This window comes from Silene latifolia, chromosome Y, assembly GCF_048544455.1.
Source record: "Silene latifolia isolate original U9 population chromosome Y, ASM4854445v1, whole genome shotgun sequence".
Taxonomy (NCBI): Eukaryota; Viridiplantae; Streptophyta; class Magnoliopsida; order Caryophyllales; family Caryophyllaceae; genus Silene; species Silene latifolia.
Genome location: NC_133538.1, coordinates 188726080 through 188741253, shown reverse-complemented (window position 1 = coordinate 188741253; position 15174 = coordinate 188726080). Strand labels below are relative to the sequence as shown.

The following is a 15174-nucleotide window of genomic DNA, read 5'->3' as shown; positions in this document are numbered from 1 at the left end:
GACACAACCTAGGGCATCTTGAATGAATTCTAGCAAACAAAGTCTCAAGGAGAAAAATAATCTATAAGGGCCTTATATACACTTGTGAAGCTTCCCAATTAGGCATTTTCACAAAATTTTCTAACATGCAAACTACATGCCATGATGCAACTAACATATATACAAATCTAATGCATATGCTTCTATCAACTAGTATGCCATATAAACTAAATGCAAGCTCCTAACAATATATAGGCACGAAAAACCGCAACACAAAACTCTACAACATCCTCATACACATATAGCCCACCCTCCTTATAAATAAAAAGAAATGGAAGGGAGAAAGGATTAGAACAATTATACCATGCGGCCTTCTTATTCCCTTAGGATATGTTTCAAATGGAGTGGCGTACCTATATGAGAAGAGAATAATACACACAAGTATGTACAATTCTACACTACTAAATGAAAGAACATGTTTTCGGCTTTTGAAATATTTCAATTCTTAGGGATTTTGTTTTTATGAAATTAAAAGCATAGTTTTTTGAGATTTTTCAAGATTTTTCAAATTTTTATAAGTTTTTAGAATATAAATTCTCACCCCCACTTTATTTTGGACATTATCCTCAATGTACAAGGTGGGAGTAGTAATGAAAATGCAATGCATGAAATGAATGAATGCATGATCTATATAATTGGAACTATATGTCATATGTCACAAATGATGCAATTAAGCTAAATTAAGCTAAAGTGATGCAAGTTTTCTATTAGTTGGAAAGCTAATTTAAAGCTTAGGTTACTTATGATCAAACCTCCCCAAACCGATTTAAACACTATTTCTAGTGTTGGAGAAATGAGGTTTGGTCATGAGTGACCATGCATGAATGCATGAACTAAATGATACGAACTACATTAGGTATATGACATATATATATATATATATATTACAATGCAAGCTATGCTATGAACTATATAATGCAAGTGTGATATGGAATATAATACAAATGCAAGATGTCACTCATGGTTAAACCTCCCCAAACCGCTCAAAACATCATCCAAAGTACCAAAGACGGAGGTTTAATCATGAGGTAACTAAATGAATGCAAGCTAAATGTAAATGTATATAACTAAATGCATGTATAAATGCAATACAAACTAAAAGGATAGGATATCGTACAAATAGTGGTTTGAGGGAGGACTCCACCAAACTCATTTCATGTTGCCATGTTTATTGATGTTGTCCATGTTGCTCAATGCTCTCAATAACTGGTCAAAGACTTTTGAATGGGCTTCAAATAAGCTCAAATAGAAGATCGGTAATGTCAAAACGTATGATAGGCTTTGTCGCAAACCTAATCAAAGATAAATTTCCCTAGACACAAATGAATGTAGTACAAGGAGTCAAACACAAGGAGAAGGGAATTGCGTTATGAAGTGCTATGAATAGAATTCTATCAAGGTTGATTACGATTGGTTGTTTGTTTGGTTTGATAACTTGTAAATAAAATGATGTTAATACATATATGATAAAAGAGTCTAGGGGAGTCGGGTCACACATGCAATTGTATATAGATGTTCATGTTAAACTCGGAATAAATAAAATTGTTAATTGTTTAGGTCTTATGACAACCACCTCTCGGCCTTATTGTCAACCATAGGTCGGGTCCTAGAGAACTCTCGTTATGACTAGGTCGTGCTACTAACACATCCTTAGTCTAATTAGATTCAGTGCCTCTCGACTTATAGAATTAATTAACAAACTTAATCAATGATTATGGCCACTAAACAAAGATTAATCAAAACTATGCAAACATGTGATAGAAACAATCTATCTATATCTATATAAAATAATAAAACAAGAACCACAACACACTCCTTTTTCCCGCCTACTTACTCACTCACTTGCCTACCATACCTCTTCACCAACCCTAATTATTTCCTTAATAGTGAGTGAAAAATATTCTTCAACCTGTCAAAAAATGAAAGATATTCTTCAACCCCACATAGATTATCTTTCTTCAAACCGTGGCCCATCTTTTCCTCAACACTGATTACAGAATTCCTCCCACCCTTTTTCATGAGTTCTATACTCAACATTTTCGATTTCTTTGCTAACGGAATTGAGAATGGTTATATCGGTAATGTGCTCAAACTTCTTCAATTAGTTTTTTCTTTCTTTGTCGTAGTTCTTATCATGATTTCATATGTGCAAATTACTAAGGATGAATTTCCATTATTAAGGAGCAACATTTTTGTGCATTATTTGTAACACCCCGGTTTATGAAGGAGCCTTAGGCAAGACATTCCCTAATAAACCGGACTGTTACCAACTCGGTTTCCCGAGGTAGTGAATAACAAATTAAACTCCAAGGCAAATTATATGAATACTTTAACTTAATTATAACAAAACTTCTTACATCAAATTACAAGAATTAACATGAAAAAAAGTGAAAGTCTTCTAAATAGTGATCTAGCTACTAAGTCTTCCGATCCAGTGCCTCACGCCCATCCAGCTCCCGTCCTATCTCTTAAACCTGTCAAGTCTGCTCGCTAATAATTGGGTCGTCACAGGTGTTCACGAATACACAAGGTCAACCACGAGGTTGAGTAGGGAAAACAATGAAACAACAAAATATGATATGTATGATGCATGCTCCTCCGTCACCTCCATCTCCATCTCAACTCACATCTCATAACTCATAACCCGGACGCCTGACCATACCGATCCCCTAGACTATATATATCGACCGTAGTCGATCCGCCCTCGCTTGTTGAGGACACCAGGGCAAGTCCTGCAGAACCCACCTGGGCCTTATCACAACATCACCATCACCACACCACGTCACCACAACATCCTCCATCTCCAATGCATATGAATGCTCAGCAGTAAACAATGCAATACAATATGTATACCAATGAATGAAATCATGTCAGGTACCAAATGTTGTGATAACACACTCAACACGAACCATTCAGTCGACCATATTATAGCGTAATCAACAACCACGAATCAAGTCACGTTCACAACTTGGTCATATGAAACACAAACAAGTCAACACAATTCAATAACACGATAAGAAGTCAAGTGTATTTCCCTACCTCCAAGTGCCAGCAAATCCAAGCTCACACAAGCAATCAATTATGAACCTTCACATATCCATCACCTACATAACATAATTATATATAATTACCACCTACTCAATCAAATAATCATGCACATAACCTAGACTCATCATAACTTAGTAGGAATATCAACTTAAAGAACAAACACGATTTTTCCTGATTTTCCAGCACATGACAGACTCGGAATAAAATACATAACTAATTCCAGAAAAATCAAATTGATACAAGGCCAATTGAATTGGAACCCCATGAGTCTTAGCTACAAATTATATCTAACGTGTTTTTCCCAAATTCCATACTTATCAAGGGTTTCCAGACTGATTTCCAAAAACTGACAGAAACCGTCGCATAAAAAGTATTGATTAATAAAACGAGTTTAAAACATTATTTTTCAGAAATTCCAAATCCTATTATCATCTAGACTATACAAAGATTATGTATGAAGAAGCCTCATAACTGAATCGACATAAAAATTAAGGATTCAAATCATTTTCCACAACCAAATCAGATTCGCGGACTTTTCAGCGACATGTTCATAAATAAATCACCTAGGACAAACCACAAAGAATTTGACTATGATATTTTATATGCATAAACTAGACATCAAATAAACAGGACTCTCTTTTCAAACTTTTCGAAAAAAACGACTTTAAAATAGTATAAACAATGGAATGAAATCGACTTACAAACAGGGAATCGAATTAGGTTGGAATCGATGAGCAATCTTCAATCAAATGCAAGGATCGTGTGTGTGTGTGTTGGTGTGCGTCGAAAAGAGGGAGGCGGGTGAGATGAGGGTTGTGTAGTGTTAGGGTAAAAATTAGGTTAAGAATTAGGTAAAAATATGATGTTGGGTGTTGGGTTAAACATGTTATTGGGTAAACTCCAATGGGTCGAGGGTAAATGGGTTAGCTCACATCTCGAATTCCATGTAAACCCGTCTCAATTAACTTACGAAACAACTCGATCTTACGATACAACGCGAGTCAAGTAAAATAACTTAACGTAATTATCGTCTAAACAATTACCCGACTTAAATAGTAAAATAAAATACGGAGTATTACAGTCTTCCCCCTTAAAATGAACTTCGTCCCGAAGTTCGCTCATCTATCAAACCTCCAAGCATCACCGTGGGTACCAAAACAGATTTTCTAGTATAAGAACTCAAGAACTAACTTAGGCCCATAAAACAAAATGTTACATTCTACCCTCCTAAAAAGAAAGTTACGTCCCGGAACTTACTTCATGCAAACATATCACCACGAATCATTCCATCATCCTACTACCGTTGTTCACCTCGACCTATTAGAGCACCATACCAGTAGTTTAACTACACGCTTCTCTTACACATCAACCAACTAACAGAAGTAAGAACACAACATAGAGAACTCATTTGCATGGGTACACCCAACGAAACATCAACTTAATCAAACCACAATCTATACACAAGTGCAACATAACATTAAGATTTTACAATCCTACCCAACTAAAAACATGGTTACGTCCTCGTAACCTCTTTTCAACTTTCATATACGTATGCAACAAAATCACTTCCAACAACATGTAACGAAAAAGAACACATGATAAGAGACTGCGCATTAACATTAAAGTCGAAAACAAGGTTTTATTATGGAATTAACTGATTGTCAACAAGTAACACTTATTACTTAGCTCATGCTTAACTTAAAAACACAACATCAAACTAAAAGAACAACAAGAAAGGAGCTAAAGGTTTACACGGTTTCATAACAGATCGATCATGGTGTTACTAGCTCTAACCTAACAATCCTAGGTCGTGCTTACTCGATTCTCGTGACTTCTATGTCATTCCCTTCCCGGTTCACCTCTTCCCCAAAGTCCGGTTTGGATGGTTCATCGTACTTTCGGCATCGTGGTACATTAGCATAAAATTCGTATCTCAGGTCGCCTGATATAAAGTCAAAGGTATGCTCGGGCGGGTAATTGGCCCCGCCGCAGTAATTGGGGGTCACGGCATAACCTCATGCAATGGGTGGACAACTCTCTCATATAGAAGTGTTTGCTGTCCCTTAGTATGCCAGAGTCAGGGATAGTATCAATAAGGGTATACGCTCTTAATCGAGTATTAGTTAAGTACTCGTGGTGCCCATTATGGCCATACTTGTCCATGGCAAAGACAAAGTTTCTCACAATGCTCATTGAAGTCGTTATCAAGTGACATGTAACAGTCTCGCAGGTGTACATTGTAGGGATCCATCCTACAGAGTTGAAAGCTAAACAAATTAGGACACAAGGGTGATACCGTAGAAGGTGTTAAGATACAGGATTCATTCACGTGGTTTAAGTGTGCGAAAGTTATATAACAAGTTTTCGTAGTAGTCATTGTAGTACCGGGTTTTGGTCAACTCAAGATTATCACAGTTCGCATTATCTACTAGAGAACAACAACCTTAGAAAGATCAACCATAAGGATATACATATACCAAAGATACAATTTTAACATTGACCCCACCAAATTCCTCTCTCAAGTCAAAACTATTACTAATTCCGAACAATTGATCCATATGCGCATTCATTCCGCCCTACCACTAACAATCACCAGGAGTATTAAAACATGCTGCACATACGCACTACTTAAACACTTTGAAACCACAGAAAACATAACAAGTAATCAAAACCATTTGACTCATCAGCTATGCAACACGAATTAGTCAGTTTGCATGATGTAAATTCAAAACATATTTCCCAATAAAAGTAACAACATATGATCCATGACAACAACAACATTACTTCCATATCACACATGTGTTTAACATTTTAGCAACCTTATCGTTCAATTGTGTCCAGCAACGTAGTATAACTCATTTTTAGCAAAACAAAAGATATCGCATAATTAGCTTAAACATACACATTTGCCTTCATATACTTTGTAGAACATTATCTATGATAAAAGATTAGCAACTTGAACAACTTCTCTGATTTGCACAATTTGAATAATTAGGCAACTCGTAGGCTCAACTAATTGTATCTATAACGACTATCATTTAAACCAACGCATATCATGTGAATCATAAAAGGGTTATCCCATCATAATTAGCCAACATAGCTGACGTAAGAAAATTTTCGTTAAAATAATCACCTTAGCATTTCGTGACAATACAACTATGAACATATCCAATAAGGAACAACGACACTATTTTATTATCATATCATAAGTTTAGGTTCAATCAATAAATTAATGCAATGAAAGTAATAAGTATAACTATAGGCACACAGACTCACATAAAAGACATTAGAACCCAGATGACATCGTACATGTGAACATTTAGACATACTCATTACTACCATCCATGTGTAAACATTTAAACATAATTATTATAAATATTCACGCGAGTATATTAGAACAGTCAAGTTAACATTTAACGCCACCAACTTTACCAAGATATGACAATATAGTTTTATATTTATATATATCCGACCACTATACAAGTATGATGAACACACCAGAGATATTACAACATGCCAAACATATATAAAATATGCAACAACTGGACTCGTATAAAATATTTCACCCTCGATTAAGGATCAGATTAAGCTATTCAATTTCACTCATACTATCATGCCAACAATGTTATAAACTAAACTTTAATTTTTTTATCACTTGTTAAGATACATAACCAATGAATATGTGTGCTACTATCATCATATAAGGACACTATAATTTCACATTAATAAGGCTCATGAAATAATCGAACAACTGTATGAAAACTCAACATAGAATTCACATTTTAAAAGTTATGATTCACGTGGTAACTTCCAAAAATCACGAATAAATAACCGTTCAACGAAAACTTGAGTTATATTACATTTTTATAACATACAGAGAGTTAATAATTCGTGAGAAAAAGAATGAGGTCCAAAGCTCAAGAATTCAATTTTTAAAGGATTTTACAACTCAGTTGGTCCAAACAAGTATGTGACAGCAATTGGTCCGAAACTTGGGTCAATTTGCAAAACTTACCATTTAATATAGAGACATCAAGAATTTTCGTGGCTTATCAATTTGAAAACATATGCGAATCTTCTGATCGATGGAGTTGGAATTATGCAAAAATTATTAATACAATTTAAATGAGGATTTTTACAAAATCGTTGGTCAAAACATCACTGCACAGGAACTTCCTGACCACAGCCCACTAAAATATTTATTACTCCTAATCCGTATATCCTATAAGCATGAAACCAACGCCAAATGAACATAACTCACGAGGCTATCTCTCAGAAAATTTTCATCCATAGGCGACAAACAGAAAACGAATGGCAGTAAGATCAATTAGAGAGTAAAATCAAACAAAACGTGTTTCAGCACTAGGTCATTCATTTACTATGTTCCAAGCTCTTACAACCACACTATCGATACTAACCCATCCTAACTTAAATCTCACACTTTGTACTTACGTAAACATCTATCCCATAGCATCCCTAAGCATCTCGATATACTCCTTACATCTAAATCACGATTGCTATGACTAGAAACATGCAATTCAATAGTGTTTCTCATTACTATCACAATACTATACTAGCATGGCTTCGGGATCACATAACCGCATATCACGAGACATAATAGCACTATCAACACGTCATTCGACATCCATCCAGATAAATATCATCAATTCGCAATTATTTTCACGCTCACGATTACCACAATCCAACAATTATCAACCTGAACACGAAAATTTTAATTCTCATCTCCACAACATCACATGATCACGCCATCATTCATACAAAATACTTACCGTAACGTTGTCCTGCAGCATGGTTAGAATATATGGGTCTCAAGGTGTACATCCACTCGATTATATCCAAGGTTTTCCTTCTAACTACCCCATTCACTCAATTTCTCTCGGGTTACCTGGTTCAAAACTGAGAGGGCAAAAGAGCACGCATTAAGGGCGCCTTCTTAACCGCACTGTGAGCTCCTAGCGATTTATTCCCAGGGGTTCATTTTATTTAGACACATCCTACGTTCATTAGGTTCATTGGTTTAGGCCTGAGGATCGTTCGCTCTGATACCACTTTGTAACACCCCGGTTTATGAAGGAGCCTTAGGCAAGACATTCCCTAATAAACCGGATCATACCAACTCGGTTTCCCGAGGTAGTGAATAACAAATTAAACTCCAAGGCAAATTATATGAATACTTTAACTTAATTATAACAAAACTTCTTACATCAAATTACAAGAATTAACATGAAAAAAAGTGAAAGTCTTCTAAATAGTGATCTAGCTACTAAGTCTTCCGATCCAGTGCCTCACGCCCATCCAGCTCCCGTCCTATCTCTTAAACCTGTCAAGTCTGCTCGCCAATAATTGGGTCGTCACAGGTGTTCACGAATACACAAGGTCAACCACGAGGTTGAGTAGGGAAAACAATGAAACAACAAAATATGATATGTATGATGCATGCTCCTCCGTCACCTCCATCTCCATCTCAACTCACATCTCATAACTCATAACCCGAACGCCCACCATACCGATCCCCTAGACTATATATATCGACCGTAGTCGATCCGCCACCGCACTGAGGACACCAGGGCAAGTCTGCGCAGAACCCGCCTGGGCCTTATCACAACATCACCATCACCACACCACGTCACCACAACATCCTCCATCTCCAATGCATATGAATGCTCAGCAGTAAACAATGTAATACAATATGTATACCAATGAATGAAATCATGTCAGGTACCAAATGTTGTGATAACACACTCAACACGAACCATTCAGTCGACCATATTATAGCGTAATCAACAACCACGAATCAAGTCACGTTCACAACTTGGTCATATGAAACACAAACAAGTCAACACAATTCAATAACACGATAAGAAGTCAAGTGTATTTCCCTACCTCCAAGTGCCGAAAATCGAAGCTCACACAAGCAATCAATTATGAACCTTCACATATCCATCACCTACATAACATAATTATATATAATTACCACCTACTCAATCAAATAATCATGCACATAACCTAGACTCATCATAACTTAGTAGGAATATCAACTTAAAGAACAAACACGATTTTTCCTGATTTTCCAGCACATGACAGACTCGGAATAAAATACATAACTAATTCCAGAAAAATCAAATTGATACAAGGCCAATTGAATTGGAACCCCATGAGTCTTAGCTACAAATTATATCTAACGTGTTCTTCCCAAATTCCATACTTATCAAGGGTTTCCAGACTGATTTCCAAAAACTGACAGAAACCGTCGCATAAAAAGTATTGATTCATAAAACGAGTTTAAAACATTATTTTTCAGAAATTCCAAATCCTATTATCATCTAGACTATACAAAGATTATGTATGAAGAAGCCTCATAACTGAATCGACATAAAAATTAAGGTTTCAAATCATTTTCCACAACCAAATCAGATTCGCGGACTTTTCAGCGACATGTTCATAAATAAATCACCTAGGACAAACCACAAAGAATTTGACTATGATATTTTATATGCATAAACTAGACATCAAATAAACAGGACTCTCTTTTCAAACTTTTCGAAAAAAACGACTTTAAAATAGTATAAACAATGGAATGAAATCGACTTACAAACAGGGAATCGAATTAGGTTGGAATCGATGAGCAATCTTCAATCAAATGCAAGGATCGTGTGTGTGTGTGTTGGTGTGCGTCGAAAAGAGGGAGGCGGGTGAGATGAGGGTTGTGTAGTGTTAGGGTAAAAATTAGGTTAAGAATTAGGTAAAAACATGATGTTGGGTGTTGGGTTAAACATGTTATTGGGTAAACTCCAATGGGTCGAGGGTAAATGGGTTAGCTCACATCTCGAATTCCATGTAAACCCGTCTCAATTAACTTACGAAACAACTCGATCTTACGATACAACGCGAGTCAAGTAAAATAACTTAACGTAATTATCGTCTAAACAATTACCCGACTTAAATAGTAAAATAAAATACGGAGTATTACATTATTCAATCATTATATATTGCACTATAGCTATGAATTTCTTCTTTTTATTTATTGGTTTAGGTTTTACTATATTGGTAGATGTCATCTCCAAATTATATCATTCAATCCTTCCAAAATCGTGCCCATGAATTGAATCAGGCTATCCTTCTCATCTCGCAGATTTAATTATACATTTTCATAGCATACTTTATTTTCATTTTCTATATATAATGCATATATTATTCGTTTATCGATCACACGAAAATTAAGTATTACACCGTCTTTTTTGTACCTTTTCATCTCCTCATGGACCCTACTAAGAATGCCCTAGATTTGAATTAGTATGATGTGAAAAGTTGAATTTACATGTACAAATTGATAATCTAAAACATTTGCTTGCATATCTTATATACATTTATATGGTTATCAACAAGGTTATACGTTAATATTTTCTGGGTTCTAACTCTAATTAAGAACCACGAAGCACAAAATCTCAAATTATAGAATATTAGCTAACTGAAGCCGAGTAGCTTGATTTTTTTATATTTTTTGTTCAGGTTGATTTTTCTGCACTTTCTTCATAATTGCTTTCATAGTTTCATATATAAGTGTTGGTTGTTGATGATAAACTTGGACTTTGAGGGTTTGGATTTCTTCTAGGCTTTTTTTAGGATTGTTTTTATAATGTTTTGGTGCTTATTTGATAAATTATGCGGCTGAATTATGTTATAGGGTATTGCCTGTTTTATATTATGCGGCCAAATTATGTTATAGAGTATTGTTTTATGTCACAATTACAAATTACTAATTATTATTGACGTTTGTAAGGAAATTTTTTTGTTGTCTTTTATGGCATATATTGACGTCTACTCAACCAGTAGGTAAAAATGCAAATAATTGATTTCATGAAGTTACCAAAGTTGTCCTACAATTTATACTGATAGTTTGAGTAAGAATATAGTATGCAACAACATAGTTTTAGACTCACCATTGTGCAGATGTTTATTATATTTGAGAAGCCATTACCTTTCCAAAATATGTAAATTATACCAACATATAACATTGTATAACCATTTACCTTTTTCAAGTTTGGGCTACCAGTTAATGTATTATACAACTGGTTGTATATACAACTTATTTAATGTAGTTGAGCTTCATTATAAAGTTATCGAGCTCTACTAACAAAATTATCGAGCTATGATACAAAGTTATTGAGCTTAACAGAATAATTATTAAGCTCAATAACTTTGTAAAATAGCTCAATAACTTGTAAAATAGCTCAACAACTTTGTGTAAGAGCTCAACAACTTTGAGGCGGTTGTATAATGCTACTATACAAATGGTTGTAAGATAGTATGCTGGGCGTTGGGTGTGGGTTGGGTCAATTCATGTCAATTCATTATCGAGTTTAATAGAATTTCGGTCAGTTGGAGTTTGGATCGTTACCGTGTCAACTATTATTAGGTTATTTAGGGACAATGAACCGTGTGCAATAATAAATATTCCGGTCGGTCATATTATTAATCGAGTCAATTCATTTGTGTTGGGTTAATTTTACTAGGTCTACGCTATATGTCATCTCAAATATTCGTGTAATTTATTTCATTTCGTTTGAGTGGCTCTTTTGATGTGTTTTTACAAAGAGTATCATCGAACGAATTTTAAATTTCTAACATAAGATCTAAACTACTATAATATCAAATATATAAATGATTTGTCTCATTCAATTGTTACCAGTTTTGTTCCTTTGTGAGAGCTTTTAATGAAAGATAACAAATGATTGAGATAGCTGAAATACTATGAAAATGGCAAATGAATTTATGTATCTAAATTGATAGTGTAAATGGCTAAATATGGTACTAGATACAAAGTTTCAGATTGTGGACTTATTTATTCCTAAAATCTTTTATACATACTCGTGCAACTTTGCACGGGTCTATACTAGTTAAACAATATTACATCAACCTAATTCAACATTTATAAATATTAATCATGCATGGCTTCCCTATTCCCTAGACAAATGAAACTACTCACTCATGATGGAAATAAAACTAATGTTGTATGAATTAGTAAACATGATTATAATGTAAATATAACTAAATGAAATATTATAAATTATGAATAAACTAAATATTGGTAACATATGAAATAAGTGAAATTGCTAAGATGCGCAATGTAAATAGAAATGTTAATGATAAACTAGTGATGATAACAACTTGATAATAAAATGGAATAACAAACTAATTGAAATGCTAATAACTAAAATGTAAATTATAAATTAACGATAATGGAAAATGCAATAACGTAATGAACTAGAATCGAAATTACCGAAACTAAGAACTTGGAACTTGAATGGAAGAACACAAATGAAAACCCAAATATAACTTGAATGGAAAGAGTGTATTATAAGAACCAAATGCTTAACAAAATATAAATTGTTTAACAAACCAAATGCTTAACCAAATGTAAACTAATGAAAACTAGAGACAATTTGTGCTTAAGGCTATATGAAAGGTGTAAGAGAGTGTAAAAAGATATTCCCTGATGACGGATTAAGGCCCCTATTTATAGTAAAATAGGGGTATAACGTAAAGATCATAGAACAAGGGTGCCCCGATCGGGGTCGTGTGAATCCGGCCATTTTGTGTTAATTCTTGACTAAATGCTCAAAGGGATCCAAATTTTGGGATTAATGCTCCTTAATACACCCGGTTAAATGCATACTTTGGCATCCTAAGCTTCCCAATTGACTTGGTCTTTGGACTTTCTTTTGGGCTTGACTTTCATTTCTTTGTTTTGATTTAACCCATTGTTCATTTCTTCATGACTCGGGATTCCTTTACTAGGTCTTCTCCAAAACGCCCTTCCTTTTGCATGTCTTGCTTGGTTTAGCCTCGGGACTTCTTTAGTGCTTGCACATATGACAGAAAAAAGCTATAAAAGCTACTTTTCCTACAAAATACGATTAAAAACAAGCAAAGACACTAGGACACGGACTTAGGTCACAAATACACTAATAAAAGTGTAATATTCAACAAAACCGAGCTAAAATAAGGGGTAAAATCCTATATAAAATGGACACATCAAACTCCCCCAAGCTAAACCCTTGCTTGTCCTCAAGCAAGCAAATATATCCCATCAATTGCATAATCCCAAAGCAAGCTAAAAGTATAATGATTCAAAACCCGAAACAACATGGGCATAAGGAATAATGCAAAAACATGGATGAGATTTACATGACGGCGTAGCATGAATGACTTCTAATGAACTTTTCGGCTCTTGCATGATCTTTTGACTTTGGACTCTCACGATTCACTCATCACCCATTTTATGTAAAAGGGTTTTTTATGTGAATAACACTCACCTATCCTCAACTCATGAGATTGTGCCCGCAATATAATATGGTAATCATTTCAAAACTACAAGTCAAAACATTCAAATGCAAGCATGTAAAAGAAGCCAAGGGTAAGAAGAAGGATAAAAGACATGGGTAAGAAAGGGGAACAAATAAATTATGGAAATGTGGAGCTTAAGTTAAGCTAGCAACTATCCAAAATGAACGGATGCTCAATCCTGAAACTAATCCCAATATTTCAATACAAACCATAAAAATACTCTCCAAAATTTATGAATAAAACATTATAGCTTCTTACATCAACTTCTTCTTCTTTTTTATTAATTCAATTCATGCTTTTTTTTTTTTTTTTTTTTTTTTTTTTCATTTCTCATTTCATGCTTTTTTCACATCTTTTTTTTTCTTGTCTTCCACCATTTTTTTTTCATTTCAATTCATAAATTTTTCCAATTTATTTTCTCTTTCACTTTTTTTTCCCTCCCTTTCACTTTTTTTTTTTCGAAAACCAAGAGCATTAAGACCAAGCTCACAATGACATTTAAAGATGAACCAAATCCCAAATAAGCACCCAAACATAACTAACACAGCTACTAGCTCAACAAGGTTGGGAATTTTATATGTAGCTAAGGTTAAATTTTGTGAAAGAGTTCAAAGAGGCAATTATAATCATGTGAATGACTCCAAAATGCAAACAACAAATGAATGCAATGCTTATAAAGAGATGAAATCAAGACCATACTTGTGCGTTATTTATGTAACACACACCATAAGGAGACCTACACTCACCTAAGTGAGACCGGAAATGGATGCACCGGCCTAGGAGCTCTATCGTACCAAATTGTAGCTTGCCAAAAGTCAAGATCAAGCATAATGGTTACATTTTCATCTTCCACCTACTATGTCAAGACATCCCCATGTAGCAATTATCCCATCAAATAAGAAAGAATCATTTGCATATAAGCTATCATTAGGATAAGCAAGAGGACATATATAAAACACATTTTCATGACAAAAGTAGGCTAAATGGTGCATTAGAAGCAAAAAGCAACACAATTCTCTCAAAATATTCAGATTTTTCTTAAATGCAAACTATACTACAACGCAATTGCAATCCCCCCCCCAACCCCAGCTAAACACAACATTGTCCTCAATGTGCTAACATATAATCCAACCAAAATAACCGTCAAAACGACTCAAAGCACATAAACAAGAAAGACAAGAGGTTATATTTGATGGGTTGCGAGAAATTAAACTAAAATGCAAAGGAAAGAACACTTACTAGACTAGCTAGCCTCCCCCCAAGCTAGTATTGTAACACCCACAAATTTTCTATTTTATCATTTATAAATTAATTAACCTTTCTATTGCTTTATTTATATTTTTCAAATTGCTCAATTTAATTAATTTTATTTTTAAGCCTAATTTCTATAAAATTATATTTTTAAGGCTTAATTTATATAAAAATACGTATTTTAGTCGGATAGTAATAATAACGATAATAATAATAATAGTTTTCCGTCTTAAGCTAAAATAGACTTGAGAAGTATTCCCATTTAGCATAAGACCGTTGCATTTCACTTTTGAACATAGATTAATTGTGGACCAACCAAAAATCGACAACACACATATCTACCTTTTTACACCTAACTTAAATAAATTTTTTATTTATTATGCTCTCACGCTCACAAAAGCAACTTGCCAATCCCACACTCCCTCCTCCTTACTATTTCGAACAAACCCAGCAACATCAACAACAATA

At 34.4% G+C, this 15174-nt stretch overlaps 1 long non-coding RNA gene across 1 annotated transcript; it reads right to left on the bottom strand.

Annotated features, from left to right (window-relative positions):
• Window positions 1-2378: 2378 nt before the first annotated feature.
• LOC141633296 (uncharacterized) lies at window positions 2379-3926 on the bottom strand. The gene is made up of 3 exons (XR_012538077.1): window positions 3789-3926; window positions 3079-3143; window positions 2379-2522 (listed from the first exon to the last, which is right to left on the bottom strand). It is a non-coding gene; the product is annotated as an uncharacterized LOC141633296 (long non-coding RNA).
• Between the last annotated feature and the right edge of the window lie 11248 nt (window positions 3927-15174).